Source organism: Leptopilina boulardi, unplaced genomic scaffold, assembly GCF_019393585.1.
Source record: "Leptopilina boulardi isolate dan_hultmark-lab unplaced genomic scaffold, ZJU_Lbou_2.1 LbouV2_266, whole genome shotgun sequence".
Lineage (NCBI taxonomy): Eukaryota > Metazoa > Arthropoda > Insecta > Hymenoptera > Figitidae > Leptopilina > Leptopilina boulardi.
The window spans coordinates 4,170,921-4,198,148 of record NW_026137825.1 but is presented as its reverse complement, the minus strand read 5'-3'; the positions used below and the strand labels follow the sequence as shown (position 1 = coordinate 4,198,148).

The 27,228-nt window shown below is 23.8% G+C and overlaps 1 protein-coding gene and 1 long non-coding RNA gene across 6 annotated transcripts in view; one reads left to right on the top strand and one right to left on the bottom strand.

Annotated features, from left to right (window-relative positions):
• Window positions 1-27,228, bottom strand: part of LOC127281217 (uncharacterized) — a 257,929-nt gene that overhangs the window by 214,239 nt on the left and 16,462 nt on the right. Inside the window, exon 1 of one of the 4 annotated variants that reach the window (XM_051304827.1) lies at window positions 10,137-10,431. The exons of the other annotated variants lie outside the window; for them this stretch is intronic. The gene's annotated coding sequence lies outside the window, so the exon portion shown is untranslated. Of the gene's footprint in view, window positions 1-10,136; window positions 10,432-27,228 lie in introns of those variants that run through there. 4 annotated transcript variants of the gene reach the window in all.
• The window catches only part of LOC127281228 (uncharacterized), a 204,626-nt gene that overhangs the window by 168,235 nt on the left and 9,163 nt on the right, over window positions 1-27,228 (top strand). The gene's annotated exons all lie outside the window — the stretch shown is intronic.

Here is a 27,228-nt window from a genome sequence, read left to right as displayed (position 1 = left end):
GAATTTTAATTTACCCAAATTTTTATTTGCACAAATTTTGAATTGATAGAATTTTTGCGAAGCCGAATTTTCATTTGACCGAAATTACATAAATAACCTCGAACAAACAATTGACAGAAAAGAATTCGGTGTAATTTTTGAAAATTCTCCAATTATAGAAATTGTCAAGAAAATCGTGATTGGTCAATTTTTGAAAAATTACGCCAAAATCTTTCTGTCGATTGTTTATTCGGCCATTTAAAATTTCGGACAAATGAAAATTGGGCGTCGCAAAAATTCGTACAAATAAATATTCGGTAGCTAAAAATTTTGTTATGTAAAAATTCGTATAAAAAGAAAATCCGTCAAATTTTAATTCAAAAATTGAAAAATAGAAAAACGATTAAAGTAACTTTTTTACTATATTTTGAAAGTAAAACCTGAACTGTTTGGAGTTTCTGTGCATTTCTAGTAAAATTTACTCCAAAAATAGTAAAATTTTACTATTTTCTGAGTAAATTTTACCAGAAATGCGCAAAAACTCCGGACAGTTCATATTTTACTTTTAAAGTATATAGTAAAAGTTACTATATTCATTTTTCCATTTTTTCCGTGTACATAAAACAGTAAGTTAAAATAACTAAGTATAGTAAGTAAAAAAAAATATATAATCGAAAAAGTTCGGAAGTGTTTATGTGTATATATATATATTATAAAATGTACGCAACGAGAAGTCAGACCAATTGCAATGCAGGAAATTCGTTCATTTCCCATAGAGTACGAGAACTCGTTAATTAAATTTAGAGAGAAGAGAGAGAGAGAGAGAGAGTATGTGTGTGTGTGTGTTGGAATCAATATTAATTACGAGTGAAACTTTGGATTCTGACAATTTAACTACGAATTATATATACAGTCCATATTATACGATGAAGAGAAGAGATTTGTGCGGCACTACTGTGTGACAAGCGGTAGATTTATTGCCAAGAATTAGACAAACGGCACTAACAGATTTATCAAACGAATTTACATATGTGGGGGGGGACGAAAAAAATCATGTCGAAATTTCCATTTTTATGGACAATAAAAAAAGAAAATAAAATTTGCAAGTAGAAGTTATCAAAAGATGGCTGGAGGCCCTAACATAACCTCAAAAACTGAAAATCTGTTTTTACCGCAAATAGAAACGTAATAAAAATTAAGTTTTTTTCTACTAATTCAATACAGATTAAATAATATTAATCTGTTAAAATTTTTATTTTATAATTAATAATGAATTTCCCTGTTGGAAACTTTCACGGTATTTCAGTTTTACACGGCAGGTTAAGTTAAGGTGAGTTAAGATAAGTTAGGTTAGGGTAGGTTAGACTAGGTTAAGTTAGGTTAGGTTAGGGTAAGTTAAGATAGGTTAGATTATGTTAGGTTAGATTAAGATGGGTTAGGTTAAGTTATGGTAAGTTAGGTTAAGATAGGTTAGGTTAAGTTATGGTAAGTTAGTTTAGGCTAAGTTAGGTTAGGTTAGATTACGTTAGATTAAGTTAAATTATAGTAAGTTAGGTCACGTTAAGTTATGGCAAGTTAGGTTATGTTATGGTAAGTTAGGTTAGGTTAGGTTAGATTAAGATGGGTTAGGTTAAGTTATGGTAAGTTAGGTTAAGATAGGTTAGGTTAAGTTATGGTAAGTTAGTTTAGGCTAAGTAAGGTTAGGTTAGATTACGTTAGGTTAAGTTATAATAGTAAGTTAGGTTAAGTTAAGTTATGGCAAGTTAGGTTATGTTATGATAAGTTAGGTTAGGCTAGGCTAAGTTAGATTATGTTATGCTAAGTTAGGTTAGGTTAGGTTAGGTTAGGTTAGATTTCGTTAGGTTAGGTTAGATTAAGATGGGTTAGGTTAAGTTATGGTAAGTTAGGTTAAGATAGGTTAGGTTAAGTTATGGTAAGTTAGTTTAGGCTAAGTAAGGTTAGGTTAGATTACGTTAGGTTAAGTTAAGTTATAATAGTAAGTTAGGTTAAGTTAAGTTATAGTAAGTTATGTTAAGTTATAGTAAGTTAGGTAACGTTAAATTATGGCAAGTTAGGTTATGTTATAGCAAGTTAGGTTAGGCTAGGCTAAGTTAGATTATGTTATGCTAAGTTAGGTTAGGTTAGGTTAGATTATGTTAGGTTAGATTAAGATGGGTTAGGTTAAGTTAGGTTAAGATAGGTTAGGTTAAGTTATGGTAAGATAGTTTAGGCTAAGTTAGGTTAGGTTAGATTACGTTAGGTTAAGTTAAGTTATAGTAAGTTAGGTAACGTTAAGTTATGGCAAGTTAGTTTAGGCTAAGTTAAGTTAGGTTAGATTACGTTAGGTTAAGTTAAGTTATAGTAAGTTAGGTCACGTTAAGTTATGGCAAGTTAGGTTATGTTACGGTAAGTTAGGTTAGGCTAGGCTAACTTAGATTACGTTAGGTTACGTTACGTTAGATTACGATAAGTTAGGCTAGACTAAGTTTGGTTAGGTTAGGTTAAGATAGTTTAAGTTAGGTTAGGTTAAGATAGGTTAGGTTACACATATTCTTTAAACTTAACCGCACGTTAATTATATAGATTTTTATTAATTCCCTTGCAAGTTTATTAAGAAAAAAAATTTTTTTTATATCAAAAAAAAAAATTTCCTACTTGCTTACGAATATTTCTCCTGTGGGATTTATTTTATTTATAATACACATCCAAGAAAATTTCTCAATAGAATTCCTTGTTCCTTCTTTTGCGTTAAAAAAAAAAGAAGAGAAAAAAGCTCCTTACGCTCTTAAAAAGAGTGACTTGAGAACGTAGTGGATGTAAAAAAAAAAAATAAATAAATATAGAAAAAAATTCAACGTCACTCTTGTCAAGCTATATAGAGGAGAAAATTTCTGTAGACATATACCACACACACAATTCTTGTGAATTGTGAATATAGGGCTTCCGCGACTACTTAACACACACACACAAAAGGGGAGTTTGATAATGGCGGATTTTGGAATGGCCAACTTACTGGCTTTTGGTTTTGCTTTTCGTATATATATAAAATAATAATAATAATAATAATAATAATAATGCGACGACGAATTGGGCTTCTACTGTTCGAAATTCCCGAGAGGAAGCTTTTCCCAACTTGTTTCCTCAAGCTCCAAATAAACAAACACACCAGACTTGAAACTCGGGCGCAAATACTTGCTGACAAGATCGGTGGTAATTCTCCGGAGAACGATCATTATTCTCGAGAAATGGGATTTGCCTAGAGATTTTTTTTTTTCACGCAAATATATTCAAAGAGAGAGAGTGTCAATGTTGATTTTTTATTGATTAAAAAAAATGAAAAAATATTTTTAAATTGCTCCACGCGAGAAAAGGGATCTTAAGATAAAAAAAAATGTTAGGTTATGTTTTTCGAATGTAATAAAGACTTAATTGTTTTGTATTAAGTCACTTTAAAAATTACTAACATATAACCTAAAATTTTTTTCTTTTTTTGTCCCTTTTTTTTGTGGAGCGTTATACTATTTTTAAAGTCAGATTAAAATGTTGTGTTTTTTTTTCGAAAAAAAGAGATTAAAAAAGTATTTTTAAACTATTATGTCAAAAGATCAAGGGTCAGTTGGTAATAAAAATTAAAGCAAGCTTTTGCCCTCATTTTCTGAAAACGAGTTTCAAATCGCTCAAAAGGTGAGCCAATTTCACTGACCGAGGACACTGCAGTGTTAAGAGTGTAGTTTCTCAGGCTAAAAAGTTGCTATATATAAGAAAAACTGTTTTCAAAAGCGCGATGTTTTTTTTTTCTTCTTCTTTTTTTCACTTGTGACTTGGTGAGTAAAACGAGCATCAACAGGAGGAGAGAGAGAGAGAAAGAGAGAAAGAAAGAGGAAGGATCGACATTTAAAGAGGTCAAATAAAAATAAAAGACATGACCCGAGGGGAAAGTTGAAACTTACTAGAATTTCATTTACATTTAATGTTTATTAAAATCAAGCATATGATAAATGCTGTAATTTTAGTATATAATTGTATTTCGCTAAACTGAGTTAATTTAAAACACTTTTTTCAATGGTATATAAAAAATAAATATATATTAATTGGTTAAAAAGAAACAGAAAATACAAATTTTTATTTCTTTTTATTCGTTTAAAAAAATAACCGAAAATGTAAGAAATTATTGACTAAAATACAATTTTTATTTTTATTTCATTATACTTTTCATTTTATGCGATAATTATAATTTATTTTTCACCAAATACAGTGTCATACTTTAGTTTTATTATATAAATTTTCCATTTTCTCATGGAGAAAGAAAAAATTTTATTTTCTATTAAAAAAAAGGCCGTTACAAATTAGTCAATAATATTGCTTACATTTTCGGTTTGTTCACATTTTGAGATGTTTCATACCCCACCCTTAAAATGTACTTAAAGTTCTGAATGTTGAAATAAATAAAAAAAAATCAATCCAAAATCTGAAATAAAATTATTTTGCAAAATTATTTTAACAAGCTGAAACTATTAAACTCAAGGCGAGATAAAATTGTATACAATGCGGCTTTTTCAGTATACATGTAAAAAGCGAGTGTGACGTTAAAGGGGAAAAAAATTCTTGGAATTGCTGTTTTTTGTAAAAAAAAAAAAAAAAAGAAAAAAAACGCCTGTTGACAAGAGGATGCAATAAGGAAAATAAATATTGTTTCACTTTATCTAGGTGACCGCGAAAGAATTTTAGTGAAGGCAGAAATAACTCTCATGACCCTACCAAAGATCCTTTCACAACATTTGTGCGAAAATATGTACATGCATTCATCTCGGATGCTTTTTGCGCCAGGAAGAGTGTAAATTTTCGCAAATGTGTATATATATATATATATACACCGGTAGGCAAATGTCGGTCATTTTTTAACCCCTTTTATATTTACTTTAAAATTTTTATTTGACCACTATATATGGTAACTTATAATATATCTTTCAAAGGCAAAATTTGTTTCTAAATAAAAATTAATATTCCACAAAAGAATTCCTAACATTGAAAAATAAATTTAATTCAAATAAATCGGTTACTTGATTATTATCAAATAAATATTTATTTGAATCAAATGATTTTTAATTGAGTCAATTAAATATGGTATTTGTTTTAAATACAGAAATTATTTGGTTCAAGTAAATATTTATTTAATAATAGTCAAATAACCGATTATTTGAATCAATTAAATTAATCCACCGAGAGGTTAAAGGCAGTAGATATATATTTTGCGCAGACGCAGAAAGGCATCTATTGGCCTTTAATCTCTTGGAAGATTAAATTTATCCACACGGTGAAAACGGGCTCATATAGAAATATATATATATATAATTAAAAATTTATAGAAAAAGAAAACAAAAAAAAAATAAATCTCTTGGATAATAATTGAATTCTATAGAACATGAAATATGGATAAATATTTGTTATAACGCACGAGTTATTATAAATTGTAAAACACTGTACTATATCCGAAGATTCCGTATCAACGAACTTAATTGATTATGTAGCAATACATAAAAATCCCCCCTCTAAAAAAAAAAGTTATATCTAATAAAATTGAAATTGCCACTCTATAACACTGAAAAAGAAAATAATTGGAAATATTCTTTTTATTTTTTTTTTTAAATCAAAAATTTACGGGAATATTAAACATTTTTATTTAAATTCGTCCCAGGTGAGTAAATTTTCATACGCGTGGACTCGTGTGGATATTTCCATTTCGACCAATTTTTTATATAATCCTTCGCGGAATTTATTTTATTTGCCCCCTCCCCCTCTCTCTCTTTCTCTTTCTCTATGTATTTACTTTTCATGAGTTCCTTTTTATTCTAAAAATAAAAATAAAATAATGTCACTTTTAGAGAATATTTTTTCACTCTCTCTGAATATAATATATATTTTTTAAACTCGTTGAAGATAGTTTTTGAAATATTTGTCTCATATATATATATAACAGGATCAACGTTAGACATCGCACGCTTTATCCAGACCTAGAGAGATATAGAAAGAAATAAAAGAGAAAACTTGGTTTAAAATTTTTCCTCTTTTTTTCTCTTCTTTTCGACGAGAGAACAAATGTGACAGATGAAAAAAAAAAAAAAAAAAAATCGGACGAAAAAAATTAGATGCATGACTGAAAACCGTATTAATTTTTACGCGCTGAGTTTTACATCCAGAGAGTGCGAAAAGCACATCATCCCGCTTGTTTCCTATTTGATGGGAACAAAAAAAAAATTATCCATTTTCCATCCTTTTCACACATAAAATATAATGCTTCACCTTTTTGAATATTATAATACTACTAATTTTTATGATTTTACATAAAAATCATATGTGTATCTTTTAATTATGTTAAATCAAAACAATTATTATTGGTTCAAATATACAGATTTATTTAATTTAAAAAATTTTTTGGTTCAAGTAAATATTTATTTGATAATATTCAAGTAAGCAATTATTTGAATCAAATAAATTTTATTTTCATTGTATCCACAACTGGTACTTTTATATAAATCTTTTTTTCATGTGAGATTAAATTTTTTTTTTATTCACGAATTTTGTTTTCTGTTTTAATCTTTTAATATAATATTATTGTCGAGTGTAAATATAGTTTTTAATTTGAATTTTATTACAACATAAATGTTGGTTCTCTCTTTTTTTAAAAATTTTTTTATTGCTTATATACGTGTGCTTTGAAATTTCTATCTCTTGTTCATTTTAATTAGTTTCGGTTATATTTGTGCGTTAGGTAATTAACATGATTGAGTATATATATATATATATATATATATATATATATATATATATATATATATATATATATATATATATATATTCGAAACCAGATATTTATTCTCTCACCTCGTGTCTATAGGGGATGCCAATTATCGATAATTACCGTCAACTATTCTCGAATAGCGTCAGTCTATATGTGTGCAAGTAAAAGCATTGGTATTACTTTCTTGCGCGTGGGAAACTTTTGATCGATATTATTATGTATGTCAATTCTTTCGAATATCGACAATTACTTCCTTCTTATTTTGACACTCTTTTTTCTCCTTAAGGTCGTTTATAATACAAACCACCAGAAAAAAAAAATTTGTCTTTTAAAAAAAAAATATTATTAATAAACTACATTTTAAAAACAAATAAAAAAAGTTTAAAAAAAAATTTTAAACTTAAACATTATTATATTTCAATAAATAATTTAACCCTTAACTGGCACAATTCGAACGTAAATAGAATAGTGGGTCTTCTGAACCTCTGGACCCGACGTATTAAAACGTGTATTGTACAGCAGGTATTGAATATTTTTGCCCAAAAATTTAATCCGAAATAGCTTATGATGTGTTTTTTTAAAATTTAATTAATTTTAAGTTGAAAAAAATTGTAAAAAATAAAAACCAAAAAATTGCGTGTTTTTAGACTTAAAAATTCATGAGTTATTTAAATTTTAATATTGTAACTTCAAAATTTAAGATGATACCATTATTCTTTAACGAAACTGAAGTACGCAACGTTTATATAAACGATTTTTAAAGAAATAATTTTTTAAAATGAAAAATTCTACAATTTTTTTCGCCTAAAAAATATTTCTTGTAGTTTTTATTAAATAACAAATTATAAAAAAAATATTTTTTAGGCAAAAAATTATAGAATTTTTCATTTTAAAAAATTTTTTCTTTAAAAATCGTTTATATAAACATTGCGTACTTCAGCTTCGTATTCTTTAAGAAAAAAAATTACCACAATAGCATAGGACTTGCAAAAAAAAGGTATTTATTTTGCAGAATAAAATGTGACTTAGGTTAAAATTAAAAATTTATAATTTATTAATATTTGAAGCTAATTTATTCTTTTGTATCGAATTATAGTTGTATCAAAAAAAACTTAGAAAATTACTAATATATTAAAATATGAAAAATATTCAAATACATTCAATTGATTTGAGCGAGAAAAAATGCTCGGGTCTACTAGACCCAGGGTGCCAGTTAAGGATTAATTAAAGATAATTTATAAATACAACCACTTTAAAATGTTTTTCCCTCTCATATATTTTTCCCAATTATTCATTATCTAGTATGAAACACTTGCTTTTAGCCACTAAATCCAATACGATGCACTAATCACATTCAACGAATTTCTTCTTCACTCATTTTTTTTTCTCTTTTCAATATTTTTATATAATTTACAAAATTCTGCAGTACTACCAATATGAAAATATCACAATGTAGAACATAAGAGGGGGTGGGGTGGTTAAGGCTTAAATCGATTGTTCGGTCATTTGCAATTTCGGACAAATAAAAATTCCATCAATTCTAAATTCTGTTAAACGATTTTTCGGTTATTATATAAATTCTGTAGTATGAAAAATAAAGTGTTAAAGAGAGAATTTATATCTTAAATTCGATAAAAGCGCCTTTTATATTGAAAATTTAAAATTAGTTTGTGGAAAATTTTAAGAGCAATTCGTAGATCGACCTGACGACAAAATATTAATTTGGCATTAGAGTAGTACATTGAATAAGTATGCGAAAATGAAATCCTACCAACAGATTAATTAATCAATTCTCAGTCACGACTGATAGCGTAATTCAATTACATTTTCCTTAATCGACGAACAAGTGTGGATTGCACGCAGACGTATATATATAGGTATATGTATATGTATATATATATAATATAATGGGGCTCTTAAATTAAGGCTGAATCATGCGCGTTTTGCTATTGAATTACCCGCGAAATTACATCGCCTCTTCATTTAAAATTCACCCTTAAAATTTGAATATAATCCCCATTTTTTTAAATTAAATTTTAAATATTGTTTGTAATTTAAAAAAAAAATATATACTTCATTATATTGCAGCAATATTATATATTTTCAGTCAATAATTAAAATTACGCAATTATAAAAAAAAAATTACTCTCTAAATTTGAATTAGTGATAAATTTTTACTAATTTTTCAATAATATTAACTAGTAATATTTTTTTACTAAAGTTTCAATGAAAAATTAGTAAAAATTTCCACTAATTTTTAGTATAAAAATATTACTAATTGGTTCAGTTATATTTTTTTTACTGAATTTTTAGTAAAAAAAAGGGCCTAAAAATTAGCAGAAATTTTCACTAATTTAAATAAATGTACGAATTCTCACTAATTTAAATTTAGAGAGTACAAGTTGTAGAAATCAAAGTAACGTTAAAACAATATTCACTCGATTATATTAATTAATAATTATAAATACGATTGATTAGAAAAGCAATTTTAAAACAAAAAAGTACTAAAAACAAGTTAGAAAGCCATCGTTATTTTCACTTATAAAAGTTATTACATTTATTAGAGAAACTTGGCAAAATTAAAAAAGTTGTTACAATATTATGAAAACTTTTCTGCACATTGAAGAAAAGAAAGAGAAAAAAAAATTCAAGAGAGAAAAATAACAAATTTAGTTTTTTTTTTTTAATGAAAACCGAAAAGAAAATTTGTATGTAAAAAAGAAATTAACATCTCACATATTTATTTAAACCAAAATTAAGGAGAATATTTGCTCTAACATAACCTCAAAATCCCTAATTTTTAATAATATTAACTAGTAATATTATTTTTACTAAAGTTTCAATGAAAAATTAATAAAAATTTCCATTAATTTTTAGTGAAATATTACTAATTGGTTTATATACGTCAAAACCCCTCTATTTCAAATATAAAGGCACTCTCACACCTTTTTTGCTGCCTGCCTGCCTGCCTGCCTGCAGGTTACCATGACAACGCATGAGTGTGAGTGAGACAGAAAATTTGAATATTCAAAATTTTAAATCTTCTGTCGCACTCACTCTCATGCATTGCCATGGTAACCTGCAGGCAGCCAAAAAGGTGTGAGAGTGCCTTAAGGAGTCTCACAAAAAGGCGCGAAAATTTAAAATTCAAATTAATAAAAATTTTTTTTAAATAAAAATTTGTTTTCAAAAAAGCTTTCAAAAACGGATATTGATAAAAAAAAATTGTATTTTCATATTTAAGGGGAAAAAAATAATTTCCAAAAAAAAGCCAATTTTTCCGATTTAAATCGCACTTCAACGTAAAATTCCCCATATATACAGCAATAACAAAAAAAAAAAAAGGACCGGAACTGACCTCAGCCTAGTATCCAGCTTGTGACCCAGATAATCGATCGAAGGATCGATTAGGCGTAGGTAAATTAATCCACACGACCTGCGTTTACAATGATGCACTCGCGATACCGATTGATTGCCGTTATATTGGCTTGTGCGTTAAACACGCGTGGGAAGTAATAATAATCATTCAAATTACTCCATTGTATTTACGCGTAAAACAATGAAATGTGTTAAAATTTCTAAAAAATAAAAAATAAACACAAATATTGTTATTCACACCAGCGCACGATAAAATTTATCACTTTCACTCTGCTAACTATATATTATAGTACAAACAAAAAAAAAAATAAAATAAACAATCGAGACACTGTTTTTTAACAAACAGGTGAAAAAAAAAAAAGAAAAATTTCCCCACCATCACACACTGTATTCACAAATAATACTGGAGAGCAAAACGAAGTGAAAATTTACGAGACATGCGTTAACAGAACAGTCAACAAAAAAACATGGTAAAATATACTAGATTTCGGCTCGATTCATGTTTATGGAAAAAAAGAAAATTAAGTATTAAAATTATCATACTAAAATTTCTAATTCCATAAAAAAAATAGAAAATATAAAAAAAAATTTTTTTGAGTAGAATATAAAATTTTATTTTCAAGGAAATGAAATTTTTTTTTTTTTTGCTGACTGAGACAGAATTTTCAGTCATAGAAAAATATCTCTCGTTTTTTTTTTGCAAAAAATAGAAATCGTTAAGAAAAGCTGTGCGCGGAATTTATTTGACAATAAAAACTATTTTTAGAGTAATTTAAAAAAAAATTTACACTCCTTTTTTTGATTAAATTTATTGTTTTGATCAAAATTTCGCTCTAGAAATATAATATAAATTTTTGGTTATAAAATGGAAATAAATTTATTTTGAATTTTCTTTCATTCAAAAAAAAAAAAAAAAAAAAAATTCTTTTTGAAATAAAAAATATTTTATTGAATCAGAAATATCGTTCCCAAAGAAAAGAAAAAAACTTTTTTTTCGAAAACAATTTTTCGTAATTACAAAAAACTATTTTGTTAATTTAAAAAAACTATTTCTTTTATTTAAAAAAAACTGTTATTTACTTTTTTTTTAATTTTGCCATTTATTAGAATTTTATTATTAAAAAGCAATTTTTTTAATTCAAAAAAAAAAAAAAATTTTTTTTACTTTAAAACAACTGTTACTTTAATTTTAAAAAAATTTAATTTATTATTTACTAGAATTTTATTTTTAAATAAACAATTTTATTTAAAAAAAACAATTTTATTTTAAAAAAACAATTTTATTAATTTAAAAAAAGCAAATTTGTTAATTAAAAAAAAACAATTTTTTTAATTTAAAAAAATCTACTATTTTTAATATGAAAAAAAAAACTATTTTTTAGGTGAATCAGAAAACTTTTTTAATGAGGGTAAGGAAAATTTGAGTGAATGAAAAATCAGTATTTTATGAAAAGGAAAAGATTTCTCTAAACCGCGCACTAAGATACTGCAAAAAAAAAAAAAAAAAAATTCCAATTCAAATATAATTACGTTCACTTTAATAAATTTTTACTTAAAACTTGAATCAAATATAATTATTTGTGAAACAATAATTATACTCCATATCATTTTGGCAAATATGCCATTTTATTTCAAAAATAATTATATTTAATATTCAAGAAATACTTTTCCCTAATAACCAATTAAATTAATTATTTGAATTAAATAAATTTTGCTCAGTGTGTGTAGAGAAAAAAATGTCTTCAAAAAAAATTTTATTCCTGTCCAATGTAAAAAAGAATTTGTTTAAATTAGAATTTTTTTAAATTAAAAAATATTTAATTAATATTTTATTAAATATATTTTTAAAATTATTAAAATTATTATTAAATCATTGTAAAAAATTTTAAATATTTTTTCAAATTATTTTAAAAAGAATTTTTTTTGGAATCTAAAAATCTAAAAATTGCAAAAGAAAAAATTTTTCAAATATAAATCACAAATATTCATCGCGGAATATATTGCAAAAAAAATGAAGCAATATTATTATTATCAAAATCAAATAAATTTCAGTTAAAAACAATTTCACTGAACCGAATAAAATTTCATTGAATAAAAAATAAAATTTCACACTATCAAAAAAAATAAAAAAAAAATTATTTTCCAAAAATACTATGTAGCAATAATAAGAACTATAATAAAAATATTAAATTTTACCATAAATCTAAATGTAACTTATTGTATATAATAAAAAAAAGAAAGAAAATTTTTTTTTTTCGATGTATTTCACTATTGTATATAGTATTTTGAAAAAAAAAAAAAATGTTTTCAGTATATTAGAAAAGAATTTGAGAGAAAGAGAAAGATAAAGATAGTGAGAGATAAATATTGAATATTATTCCCAGGGAAAATTGAGTAAACGATTGAGGGGAAAATTCGCGATGCGGCAGCCTCGACGCGACTGAACCGGTAAAGCTTGGCAATAATTCGTGCACCACCCCTGATGGAGGTGAACCAGGAAATCATACTGCGCATGCACACAATAAAAATGCAAGGTTGCAATTCCAATAAAATTGAAACGATTTCAAATCGAAAAAAATAAAAAAAAAAAAAAGAACTTTTCGCTTAATTTTTTAACACTTGTTACATTTTGTATCTTATACCTTTTTATAAATTATATATATATATTTTTTTCATATTTCATACATTTTATAATAATTTTATATAATTTATATTATTAATAATGTATAATTTTTTCCCCCACATTTTATTATGTATTTATAATGGTTTTTTAAAATAATAAATATGATAAATAATAATAATAATTTTAATATTATTATTATAAATATATAATTATATTTTTATTATTATTATTTTTTTTTTTATTATTATTATTATTATTATTATTATTATCCTCTTATTATAACATTTACTTTACATAAAATTAAATCTAAAAATTAAATTTTTCTGCCACCTATAGGGAATCGAACCCCGGACCATTGGGACACAAAGTCATTAAAATTACCGCGCTACTACCGTGAAGATAAATAATATTCTATTACTACTTTAATATTTAGCGATAAAAATAAAAATAAATAAAATAATTTAATTCATATTAGCTCAATTATATATAAATTGACTAATTAATTAATTAATTATTTAAATAATAATAATAATAATAATAACAATAATAATAACAATAATAATAAATGAAAACAGGAAACTGTTTTAAATATATTTTTATGTATTTTTTTCATTTCTCAATAATTTTATTGAACAAAAACATACACTGATAAAAATTTTATTTGATTCAAGTAATTGGTTACTGAATTATTATAGTATTATCAAATAAATATTTAATTAAACCAAATAATTTTTCGTCTTAAATTAAAATAATTCAATACAAATAAATATTTAATTGATAAATATTATTAAAAAATAAATTAATATTGCAATTTTAATAAATATTAATTAATTAATTAGTTAATATTGTAATATTAATATTTGTATTTATTAATTTATTTATTTTAATTTACTGATTATTTGAATCAAATAAATTTTTTTTCAGTTGGATATTGAGAAAAAAAAGACAAAAAAGAGAAAAATTAAAAAATACGAAAAATATAATAATTATAACAACCCTACTGGAAATTAACAAAATTCACTACTGGCGCAGTACTGGTACCAGTACCTCGCCAGTACTCCGCCAGTAGTCAATTTTTTGATAAGAAAAATATATAATTTATAAAAAATAGAAAAAAAACTCTCTCTCTCTCTCTCTCTCTCTCTCTTTCTATACACTGAAAAAAAATTTATTTGGTTCAAATACTCGATTACTTGACTATTGTCAAATAAATATTTATTTGTATCAAATAATTAATATTTGAGTCAATTAAATGATATTTGTTTCAAATACAGAAATTATTGGTTCAAATACAATTTATTTAATTCAAATAAAAATCATTTGGTTTAAATAAAAATTATTTGGTTCAAATAAAAATTATTTGTTTCAAATAAATATTTATTTGATAATACTCAAGTAATCGAGTATTTTAATCAAAAATAAATTTTTTTTTTTCAGTGTAATGTAACAAAAAATAATATTTCTCAACTATAAAATTACATAATTCTCGTTTTTTTTTTTTTTTTGTACAAATAAAATTTTTTAATTCACAAATTTGATTATATAGGCGCGCGCCTCTTACCATATAATATATTTTCAATTCTAAGAAAAGTTACATGAAAATTTTCCGATTCTATGCCTTTTTCACGTGAATCTGAGTAAAAAGAGAATATAGAGGAAACGAATTATCGTCAGGTTATAACCAACGCTCGAGAATGTGCATTGCATTCATTTGCGCAAAATGAATTGCCGCGAATCACGCTATACATATTATGAGTCTCTATTCCTTTCTGCCTCGTTCTATATATAATATATATATACTTTTCATCCCCCGGGTCTTTTAAATATTCTAAGATAAAAAAAAAAAAAAGTTTCAACTATTTTTGGGTATGGTAAACTTTTTTAATTGAATTATATTTTATAACTCGCAAAATCTCATGTTATATGCTTTAGAAAAAAAATTCCTCTGACTCATTAAAGAGTCTAATTGGTCCAAATATAAATTTTATTTTAATTAAAGAAAATTTATGTATCTTTTGGGATACATTGAATACTACTTTTTTTTGTTAACAGAGGTGATATAAAAATAATGTTTGTTTTTTTTTATTGAATAAAAATGAATTATTTTTTTAAAAACATAAAAATCTTAAAACTCAAAATTTTCATTCGCAAATAATCGAATAATTCAAACGGCAGAAATAGTTTGGCGCCAATTTTAAAATTGATCAATAATAAACTGTTAGGAAAATTGTGATTCGGTTAATTTTAAAATTGGCGCCAAAATATTTATGCCGTTTGATTATTCAACTATTTGCAGTGTAGGATAAATTTACTTTTTAAACAAATTTTTACTTAAGGAGGTTCAACCCATTAACATAACCTCAAAACTAAAAAGTAGTTTTTAACAGAACTAAAAATATATATTTAAAATTTATTACATCCAAATTCGACAGATCAAATTGTACAATTTTGGAAAAAAAATTATTTTGAATTAAAATTAGTTGTTAAATAATAATTAATAAACAATTTTTTCACTAAATTTTAAGAAAAAATAAAAAAATGTTTATTAATTATTATTTAACAACAAATTTTAACTAAAAATAATTTTTTTCCAAAATTGTACAATTTGATCTATTGAATTTGGATGTAATAAATTTTAAATATATATATTTTTAGTTCTGTTAAAAACTACTTTTTAGTTTTGAGGTTATGTTAATGGATTGAACCTTTTTAACAAAATTTTTAGCCACCGAATTTTTATTTGATAGAATTCTTAAAACACCGAATTTTTATTTGTCCGAAATTGCAAATGACCGAACAAGCAATCGACTTCGACGCGATGTTTAAAATTCACCAATCAAATAATTGTCAAAAAAAAGAGAAAAATCGTGATTGATGGATTTTAAAAATCGCGCCGAACTCGATTGCTTGTTCGGTCATTTGCAATTTCTGACAAATAAAAAATTCGGCGTTTTAAGAATTATACCAAATAAAAATTCGGTGGCTAAAATTTTTTTTAAAAGGTTCAACCCATTAACATAACCTCAAAACTAAAAAGTAGTTTTAAACAGAACTAAAAATATATTATATAATTTTAAATATATATTTTTAGTTCTGTTAAAAACTACTTTTTAATTTTGAGGTTATGTTAATGGATTGAACCTTTTTAACAAAATTTTTAGCCACCGAATTTTTATTTGTCCGAAATTGCAAATGACCGAACAAGCAATCGACTTCGACGCGATGTTAAAAAATTCACAAATCAAATAATTTTAAAATCGATCAATATAATAAACTGTCAGGAAAATTGTGATTCGGTCAATTTTAAAATTGGCGCCAAAATCGTGATTGATGGATTTTAAAAATCGCGCCAAAATCGGTTGTTTATTCGGTTATTTGCAATTTCGGACAAATAAAATTTTCGGCGTTATAAGAATTCTATACTAAATAAAAATTCAGTGCCTATAAAAATTGTGTTAATTAAAAATAAAAATGATTTTAAAATAATTAAATTGCTTCTAAAAAAAAATTTTGAATTTTAAAATAAAATTACTTTTTAATTAGAATAAAATTACTTGTAATTAAAATTTGAATTTGAATTTTGACAAAATTATTAATAATACCTTTCCTTTCTGGCAATTCGAACAGCATCGTAGCGAATGCTTAACTTTCGAGTGTGATCTTTGGGCGTGCGGCAACCCTCTCTATTCGTTTCTCTAAAGAGTTTGAGAGTATTGCAATTTTGAGTTTGTTGTAAAGGTTGATAAGTTTCGAATCCGTTGCAAACTTCATGACAGCCACAGCATTTGGACATTGCACTTTAGTGTGTGTGTGAGTATATATAGGATGTTCTGATGAGAGTCAATAAAAGCCGTATATATATATATTGACGTGATATCGAAAGCCAAACTTCGATGCGAACAACTTGGGAGTAAACTCTCTTGACGTCAAGAACCAAAAGCCAAAATGGTATTAAAATAAAGCCATCTTCTTAATTTCTCACTTATTGAACCTCACTCTTTTTTTTTTGTATATTATACATACACATAATCATAAAAATTTATAAATTATAAATTTAATCATAAAAACACATTTTTTTTTTATATCCAACGCACTAAAATATTTCATATCTATATTAAATATTTATCCAAACGGAAATCTTTAGTAATACTCAAAATGTTTTTAGAATCTTTTTTTACATATTGTTCATAAGAAGTTTCATATTTTTATAAAATACTAATAGAAAAAAAAAAAAAATTATTTTAACCCTTAACTGGCACAATTCGAACGTAAATGGCACAAAGGGTCTGCTGGACCCAACGTATATTTAAACGTGTATTCTACATGTATTGAATATTTTTGGCCAAAAATTTAATCCGACACGGAGAAAAAAAAAATTTAGTAATTGCAACAAAAAATTGTTTGATTAGACAATTTTGGTTCTTGTAACCAAATTTTGGTTGGCTGAAACGTGTTATCTCAACCAAACATTTTGTTAGGCCAACAAAATTATTTGGTTGAACATTTTTAAATTCCAACCAAAATTTGGTTACGATAACAAAATAATTTGGTTAATGCAACAAAATAGTTTGGTCTAAAAAACCAAATGATCGTTTGTTGTCCTAACTAAAATTTGCTTGCGACAACCAAATATGAAAAATATTCAAATACATTCAATTAATTTGAGCGAGATTAAAATGCTCGGGTCTACTAGACCCATAGTTCCAGTTAAGGGTTAAAAAATAATTTTTTGATAGGGAGAAAAATTGATTTTTCTAAATAATAATAATAATAAAAAAAAAATGATAAAAAATTATTTAAAAAAAAAATACTTTTTCATAGAGAGAAAAAAAAATGGATTTATTTTCATTTTGGGCAGAATTTAAAAAAAACATTTAATTATTAAAATTCGTTAAATGAGAAAAAAGTGAAAAAAATAAAGAAAGAAAGAAAAAATGTTTCACAGTAATGAACAATAATTTAGTGACTTTTTGGGAAATTAAATAATTAAACACAACCAATTGTGCTGACCTGAATATGATCGAAAGGTTAATTGTTTTTAATTATTAATAAATTAATAAATAATTCTCAAAGCATAATTGTCTATATGTGTTGGTTTGGCAATCGCGCGCTCACAGTGAATTTTTTAAAAATTTGTGACGTTGACATTCAACATTAGTGTGAGATGTCACACACACACATTTATATATATATAGAATAACGATTTAATAATTATTTAAAAGAAGACAAGAAACTTCTAATTTTCTCCAGACAGCTAAAATATTTACATTTAATTTTTATAATTATTTATTTGTTAATAATAATAATAATAATAATAATAATTTTAATAATTATAATAATTGTTATTATTATTATAATTATATTAATATATTATTAATATTAATTAATAACTAATAAAATAATATAGTATTAATATAATATTAAATTTCATAATAAAATAATAATTAATTATATGTATATAATTATTATATAATATAAAAATAAATATTTGTTCAACAAATATTTAAACATGAAAAATATAAAGTTTGGAAAATAAAAAGAATCATTTATAAAAATTTGAAAGCTTCCTCGAAAAATTGATTAATATTTAGGTTCGCGTATATCCACTAATTATTATTATATGTTAAAGACACCGCGCGCATTCAATACGGGGAATTGAATACATATTTGATGGGTTGAAGACACACTACAATGTATATATATATAATACGTGCCCCGCATTCAGAGACAAATTCGTGAATCATAAAAAAAGGAGATTGATAAAACTTGAACATCATCTTCATAACAAAAAAAAAAAAAAAAAGATTTATAAAATTAATTAATCAGACATTATTCAAAGAAAATATAATTAAAATTTTCAATTAGTATTTAAAAATAATTAATTTAATAGCAAAAAAAAAATTCACGTTAATATATTATAATGATTCAAATATTTCTAATAATATTTCTACTAATCAATTAGTGAAAAATAACTAATTATAATAGTTTTATTTTTATAGGTTATGTTCAAAATAACTATAAAATTTTTTTGTAAAATTACTGTTAAAAAAATTAATTTGTAAGATTTAACTATTTTTTCAATTAGTTTTTTGAGCAATAATTAATTTTTTTTTACTAATATTGAAATTTTTTTTTTGACTAATTTTTCTAGTAATTTTGTTAGTAATTTTTCTACTCTCTCAATTTGAATTATAGTGACAAATTGTTCACTAATTTAAATTAGTAAAATTTTCTGCTAATTTTTAACTACAACTTTAGTAAAAAAAAAATATTACTAAATCAAATAATAATATTGTACTAAAAATTAACAAAAATTTCTACTAATTTTTTACTAAAAATTTAGCAAAAAAATTTACTAAAACAAATAGTAATATTTTACTAATAATTAACAAAAAATTCTACTAATTTTTAGTCATTTTTTATTAAAACTATAGTAAGAAAAATTGCTAAATCAAATAGTGATATTTTAATAAAAATTAGTGAAAATTTCTACTAATATTGAACGAAAAATTTATATAGTAAATAAAAATTACTAAAAATAAATAGTAATATTTTACAAAAAAAAATTAATTTCTACTAATTTTTAGTAATTTTTTACCAAAATTGTAGTGTAAAAAAATATTACTAAATGAAATTGTAATATTTTAGTAAAAAATTATTAACATTTTCTACTGATTTTTGACTAAAACTGTTGTAAAAAAAATTACTAAATCAAATAGTGATATTTTAGAATAAATTAATGAAAATTTCTACTAATATTTCACTAAAAATTTAGTAAATAAAAATTACTAAAAACAAATAGTAATATTTTAGTAAAAATTAATTACAATTTCTACTGCTTTTGACTAAAACTTTAGTAAAATAAATTACTAAATCAAATAGTGATATTTTACTATAAATTAATGAAAATTTCTACTAATATTTCACTAAAAATTTAGTAAAAAAACATATTACTAAATCAAATAATAATATTGTACTTAAAATTAACAAAAATTTCTACTAATTTTTTACTAAAAATTTCTACTAATTTTTAGTTATTTTTTACAAAAACTGCAGTAAGAAAAATTGCTAAATCAAATAGTGATATTATAATAAAAATTAGTGAAAATTTCTACTAATATTTCACTAAAAATTTAGTAAATAAAAATTACTAAAAACAAATAGTAATATTTTAGTAAAAATTAATTACAATTTCTACTGCTTTTGACTAAAACTTTAGTAAAATAAATTACTAAATCAAATAGTGATATTTTACTATAAATTAATGAAAATTTCTACTAATATTTCACTAAAAATTTAGTAAAAAAACATATTACTAAATCAAATAATAATATTGTACTTAAAATTAACAAAAATTTCTACTAATTTTTTACTAAAAATTTCTACTAATTTTTAGTTATTTTTTACAAAAACTGCAGTAAGAAAAATTGCTAAATCAAATAGTGATATTATAATAAAAATTAGTGAAAATTTCTACTAATATTGAACGAAAAATTTACATAGTGAATAAAAATTACTAAAAATAAATAGTAATATTTTACAAAAAAAAATTAATTTCTACTAATTTTTAGTAATTTTTTACCAAAATTGTAGTATAAAAAAGTATTACTAAATGAAATAGTAATATTTTAGTAAAAATTAGTAACAATTTCTACTGCTTTTGACTAAAACTTTAGTAAAAAAAAATTACTACATCAAATAGTAATGTTTCACTACAAAATTAATGAAAATTTCTGCTAATTTTGCAGTTAAATTTTAGTAAAAAAAATATTACTAAAACAAATAGTAATAATTTACTAAAAAAAAAATTAATTTCTATACTAATTTTTAGTAATTTTTTTTACAAAAATTCTAGTGTAAAAAATATTACTAAATCAAATTATAATATTTTACTAAAAATGATTAATTATCGATTACAAATTATTAATTAGTGTTTACTAATTAATAATATTAGTAATATTGCTAAGAGATTACTAAATCAAATAGTAATATTTTACTAAAAACAACTTTAGTAAAAAAAAAAATAATATTTTACCAAAAAATTAGAATAAATTTCTACCAATACAAATTAGTTAACAAAAATGAAAGAAAAAAAAACTAAAAACATTTTGAGATTCACAAAAGAGACAAAAAAAATAAATAAAATGACACGCAGGATTCATAATACAACACGCGTTATTTGAAGCAGAAGAAGATGTCACCACAAAACACAATATATAGTATATAAATTCACATAGGATAATTTCCGGTTTTGCGTTTCCGATTGAATAATTGCCATACACACGTACTTTCCATTTAATTGAACAAATGCCGAATTATTGAATCGAAATTGATATAGAATAAAAAATCATCGATTAATTAGGATATTTTATATATATAATAAAATAAAATCTCAACACTTCTTTCATGTCGAGTGTACAAAGAGCTACTACTGCTTTCAAGAACCGTTGCGGCTTCAAGAAGAGAGTACAGTGCATGGAGAAGAACACATGTCGTTCTCCCCTTCGTTGAGACGATCATGTTTTGGTGTATGGATACACACACATACACACATATATATATATATATATTTACATCATGTTGTCCATCCATCCGTTTGCCTGTCTGTCTGTCTGTCTGTCTGACGGATAAGTCGGTTTTGCTTATCTGGAGAGGCAGTTTCATCCATAAAAGCAGACTCTATTTTTTTTTTTTTTTTTGCTATATATATATATGTGTACTTGTGTTTTCCAGTCATTGCTACTGCCGACTATAATGCTTCCATGGAAGCGATTTCCGGTTTGCGAACGAATCAAATTAGTAAAGTCGAGGCGGAAAAGATTTCGTCTCGCGTCAAGGGATACTTGTCTTTAATTTCAACCATTATTTTTTTCCCCTCTCTCCTTTCTTTTTTTTTTTTTTTAAACAAAACGGAAATTGGGGGAATATATAAAATATACGATGAGGCGCCTATATACAACCTGTCTGCATTAATTTTTTTTTTGTTTTCAATTACGGTAATTTTTTCAGCAAATGTATAGGGGACAAAAATTTAAAGAATATAAAGTACATTGAACTCTTTTCCAGTTTCTAATTTTTTTTTTTGTATTTACTTTAAAAAAAAAAAAAAAAAATTTGAAAAAAGTGACAAAAGAAAACTATAACCCAAATAGCACGTAATAATATCTTAATATCACAAAAATATAGGAAAAATTTGTAATAATGAGGTAATATTACAAGTAATATTGACGTAATATTACCATGTAATATTGAAAAAATATTGCAATAAAATATTAAAATAATATTACACGTAATATCGGTGTAATATTACAATGTAATAATGAGGTAATATTACCCGTAACTCTGTCGTAATATTACCCGTAACACTATCGTAATATTACAATGTAATATTATGTGTAATATTACCTCAATATTGCATGTCATATTACCCCAAAATTTCATTGTAATATTACGTGTAATAATATCTCAACAATATTATAATATTAAATCGATATTACCTGTAATGTTGCCTCAATATTTCATGGTAATATTACGTGTAATACTATTTTAATATTAAAAATAATATTACCTCGTAATATTGTCATAATATCACAATGTAATATTAAGGTATGTAATATTATGTGTAATATTACCCGAATACTTCATTATAACATTTCGTGTAATAATATCTCAATATTATTGTAAACTATTACCTCAATATTACGTTGTAATAATACGTGAAATAATATTTCAATTCTACATTACAATATTGTACAGATATTACCTGTAATATTTCCCCAATATTTAGTTATACAATTACGTTTAATAATACCTTAATATTACATATAATATCCAATACGTAATATTACCCAAATAATTAATTCTAATATTACGTGTAATACTATTTCAATATTACAAATAATATTACCTTATCTGTAATATTACCTCAATATAACGTGTAATATTACCCCAATATTTCGTTGTAATATTGCGTGTAATAATACCTCAATATTACTTATAATATTACTTAATTACACAGTAATATGAGGGTAATATTATATGTAATATTGAGGTATTATCGTACGTAATATTACAATGAAATATTGGGGTAATATTACATTTTATATTATGGTAATATTGCTAATATCATTACATAGGTGATATTAAGGTAATATTACACGTAATAGTACAACGAAATATTAGAATAAAATTAAAGGTAATATTAGTGTAATATTGTAATATAGTATTGAGTTATTATTTCACGTAATATTACAATGGAATATTGTAATATTAAGCTAATATTTTATATAATATTAAGCTATTATTGACGCAATATTATCATGTAATATTGACGGAATATTACACGTAATATTGAAAAAATATTGCAATAAAATATTGAGATAATATTACACGTAATATCGGTGTAATATTACAATGTAATAATGAGGTAATATTACCCATAACATTGTCGTAATATTACCAGTAACACTATCGGAATATTACAATGTAATATTATCTGTAATATTACAATGTAATATTATCTGTAATATTACAATGTAATATTATGTGTAATATTACCTCAATATTGCATGTAATATTACCCCAAAATTTCATTGTAATATTACGTGTAATATACCTCAACAACATTACAATATTAAATCGATATTACCTGTAATATTGCCTCAATATTTCATTGTAATATTACGTGTAATACTATTTTAATATTAAAAATAATATTACCTCGTAATATTGGCATAATATCCCAATGTAATATTAAGGTATGTAATATTATGTGTAATATTACCCTAATACTTCATTGTAACATTTCGTGTAATAATATCTCAATATTACTGTAAACTATTACCTCAATACTATAATACATTGTAATATTACGTGAAATAATATATCAATTCTACATTACAATATTATACCGATATTACCTGTAATATTTCCCCAATATTTAGTTATACTATTACGTGTAATAATACCTTAATATTACATATAATATCCAATACGTAATATTACCTCCATATAGCGTGTAATATTACCCAAATAATTAATTCTAATATTACGTATAATACTATTTCAATATTACAAATAATATTACTTTATCTGTAATATTACCTCAATATAACGTGTAATATTACCCCAATATTTTGTTGTAATATTGCGTGTGATAATACCTCAATATTACTTATATCACTCAGTTACACAGTAATATGAGGGTAATATTATATGTAATATTGAGGTATTATCGTACATAATATTACAATGAAATATTGGGGTAATATTACATTTTATATTATGGTAATATTGCTTATATCATTACATATAGGTGATATTGAGGTAATATTACACGTAATAGTACAACGAAATATTAGAATAACATTCCAGGTAATATTGGTGTAATATTGTAATATAGTATTGAGTTATTATTTCACGTAATATTACGTATATTAATATTAAGCTAATATTTAATGTAATATTGAGCTATTATTGCCGCAATATTATCATGTAATATTGAGGGAATATTACACGTAATATTGAGAGTCATTTTGTTTTAAGGAAAAAATCTCGCTAGTGGGAATCGAACCCAGAACCTAACGCACACGAGTCAAAAACCTTAACCAACGAACCAATCTGACTTGTTTAATACTTTTTGGCTGAATATCATTATATATAATATTACTCGTAGTCTGAAATTTTTATATTTACCGTAATATTTATGTGATATTAAATTAATATTACACATGCTTCTTGGTAATATAATAATAAAAAAAAACGGTAAAAAGGAAACAGATTATAAAATAAAAATAAAAAATTTTAAATACTAAAATTAAAAGTAAAATAAAAAACAAAATAAAAATTATAAAAAATTTTAAAAATTAATATAAAATTCTAAAATTAAAATGAAATAAAAAAAAATATAATAAAAATACTGGTATATAGAAATAAAACATAGAAAGTTACTAAAGAGAATCAAAAAGCGTGTTATGTACAATATATATCGATTAAAAGCACTCGCGATAGTTACATGAAATTTAAATCAAATTTAAAGGCTTTTAAACTATAACTTTTGGATAACATTCTCTCTCTCTCTCTCTTTTTTTCTCTCTATCCCCGCCTCTCTGTTTTAGTTATTAGAAAGTACTGTGAGGCTTTTAAAGCTTAACTCGAGGGGTACTCAATCATTTTTCAACCCCCTACTTCTCACCGCACACGAAATTTTTTATTCTATACAAACGGCAATCATGCGGAGCGTTAAAATTAGTTTTTGCGGGCCGGAAATGGTTCAGAATGGCGTGGCGCCTCGTAAGTTGTCTGCTTTTTCTTCTCATTCTTTCTATAAGGACCGCAACGCTCAGAGATAATTTTTGGCAATCACGCCTTTGACTTATAGCACGAACCTCTCCAAAAACACATCGCGATTAAATATAGATTTACATATATTTTAAATATATATATATATATATATATATATAACAAAAAATGAATTTCAAAAAGAAAAATTTGTTTTTCCACATATTTTTTCATGTGAAGAAAAAATATTAGAAAATATTAAAATTTATGTATTATAAATCTATATATGTATATTATACATATAATTTTAATTTATTAATTATATTTTATTGTTAATTTTAGGTTATGTTCAATACCAACTGACATAACCTCAAAACTAAAAATTTTGTAAAAAAAAAAACTGGAACTAAAATAAAAATTGATTTCATAAAAATTCGGTTATACATAATCACAGAAAATTAAAAGGCATTAAAATAAGCTGCAACGCTTATTAATTTAATCCAATTTTGCTTATTTTAATACCAAAATGGATTAAAATAATAAGCGTTCCAGCTTATTTTAATGCCTTTTAATTTTCTGTAATATTATCAATCCAAAAAATAATTTGTTGCCAAATAATAATATTTTTGGTTTCTTTTTTCTAAATTAGTGAACAAAATATAATTTTTATCCCATTTTTACAAACAATAACAAAAATTTTTACAAACAAAAATTCTCTTCAATTTTGTTTGAATATTTGTTAACAATATTTTATTCGATTCTGCCATGCAAGACTGAAATTCCGTAACTTTTTTTTTTTTTTTTTATTAAGATTCTGTTGCCCATTATTTTTTTATTTTAAAAAAAATATAGAGATTAAAATGATGGAAAATTTTATCAATAGAAGGTTGAAATAATTATTCTTATCAAATTCTAATCATAATTTCTATAATTTTAATTTCTATTTTTTTAAAAAGGAGAAAATAATGGTCAACATAAAATATAGTAAAAGAAACAAGTTATGCGGAATTTCAGTTTTGCACGGCAGAATCGAAGGAAATATTGTTAACAAATATTATTTTTAATCAAATATGTGGGACCAAAGAAAGGGACCTAAAAAGTAAAAAAAAAAAATTATAGGTTATGTTATATATATATAATCTTTCAAAGTGCAAAATATGTTATTGTTCATAGAAAATTGAATAAAAATTGCAAACTTTCTTTTACTTTATAAATAAAAAATACAAAATGCTTATTATTATTTAGTAAGAAATTTTAGTTTAAAATAATTTAATATCAACTAAATTTCTCAAAATGTATAGTAAAATATAAATTTAATAAAAATTCTAATTGTCGATAAAACCAATTTTTTAGTTTTTAGGTTATGTCAATAAACTGCTCTCTCTAAATTTAAATTACTCTCTAAATCTGAATTAGTAGTTTTCTACTAATGGAAAGAGTGAGTATTCGTTTACCAATTGAATTAGTAACAGTTTTGACTAATTTTTAGTAGAAAACTACTAATTTATGGAGTAAGTCGTATTATTTACGATTTTAAATTAGTAAGCCGATTTACTCCATGAATTAGTAGTTTTTTACTAGCAATTAGTAGTTTTCTACTAAAAAAGAGTAAAAAATGTTACTAAATCAATTGGTAACACAGAAAATTTTAATTGGTACAACCAAATTTTAGATGGTACAACCAAATTTTAGTTGGTACAACCACGTTTTAGTTGGTACAACCGAATTTTAGTTGGTATTACCAAACTTTAGTTGGTATATTGCCACATTTTAATTTTTACAGCTAAATTTTAGTTGGTACAACCAAATTTTAGTTGCTACAACCACGTTTTAGTTGGTACAACCAAATTTTAGTTGGTAAAACCACATTTTAATTGGTATATAAGCAAATTTTAGTTCGTAAAGCCACATTTTAATTGGTATTACCAAACTTTAGTTGGTATATTGTCACATTTTAATTTGTACAGCATAATTTTTAGTTGGTACAACCAAATTTTAGGAGGTAAAACCACATTTTAATTGGTACAACCAAACTTTAGTTAGTACAACCAAATTTTGGTCAAGATAACAAAATTTTAAATTAATACAATATATTATTTTATTGGATTTTTATTCGAAATTATCAATTATATATTTATTTGAATTGAATAATTTTTATTTGGACCCAATA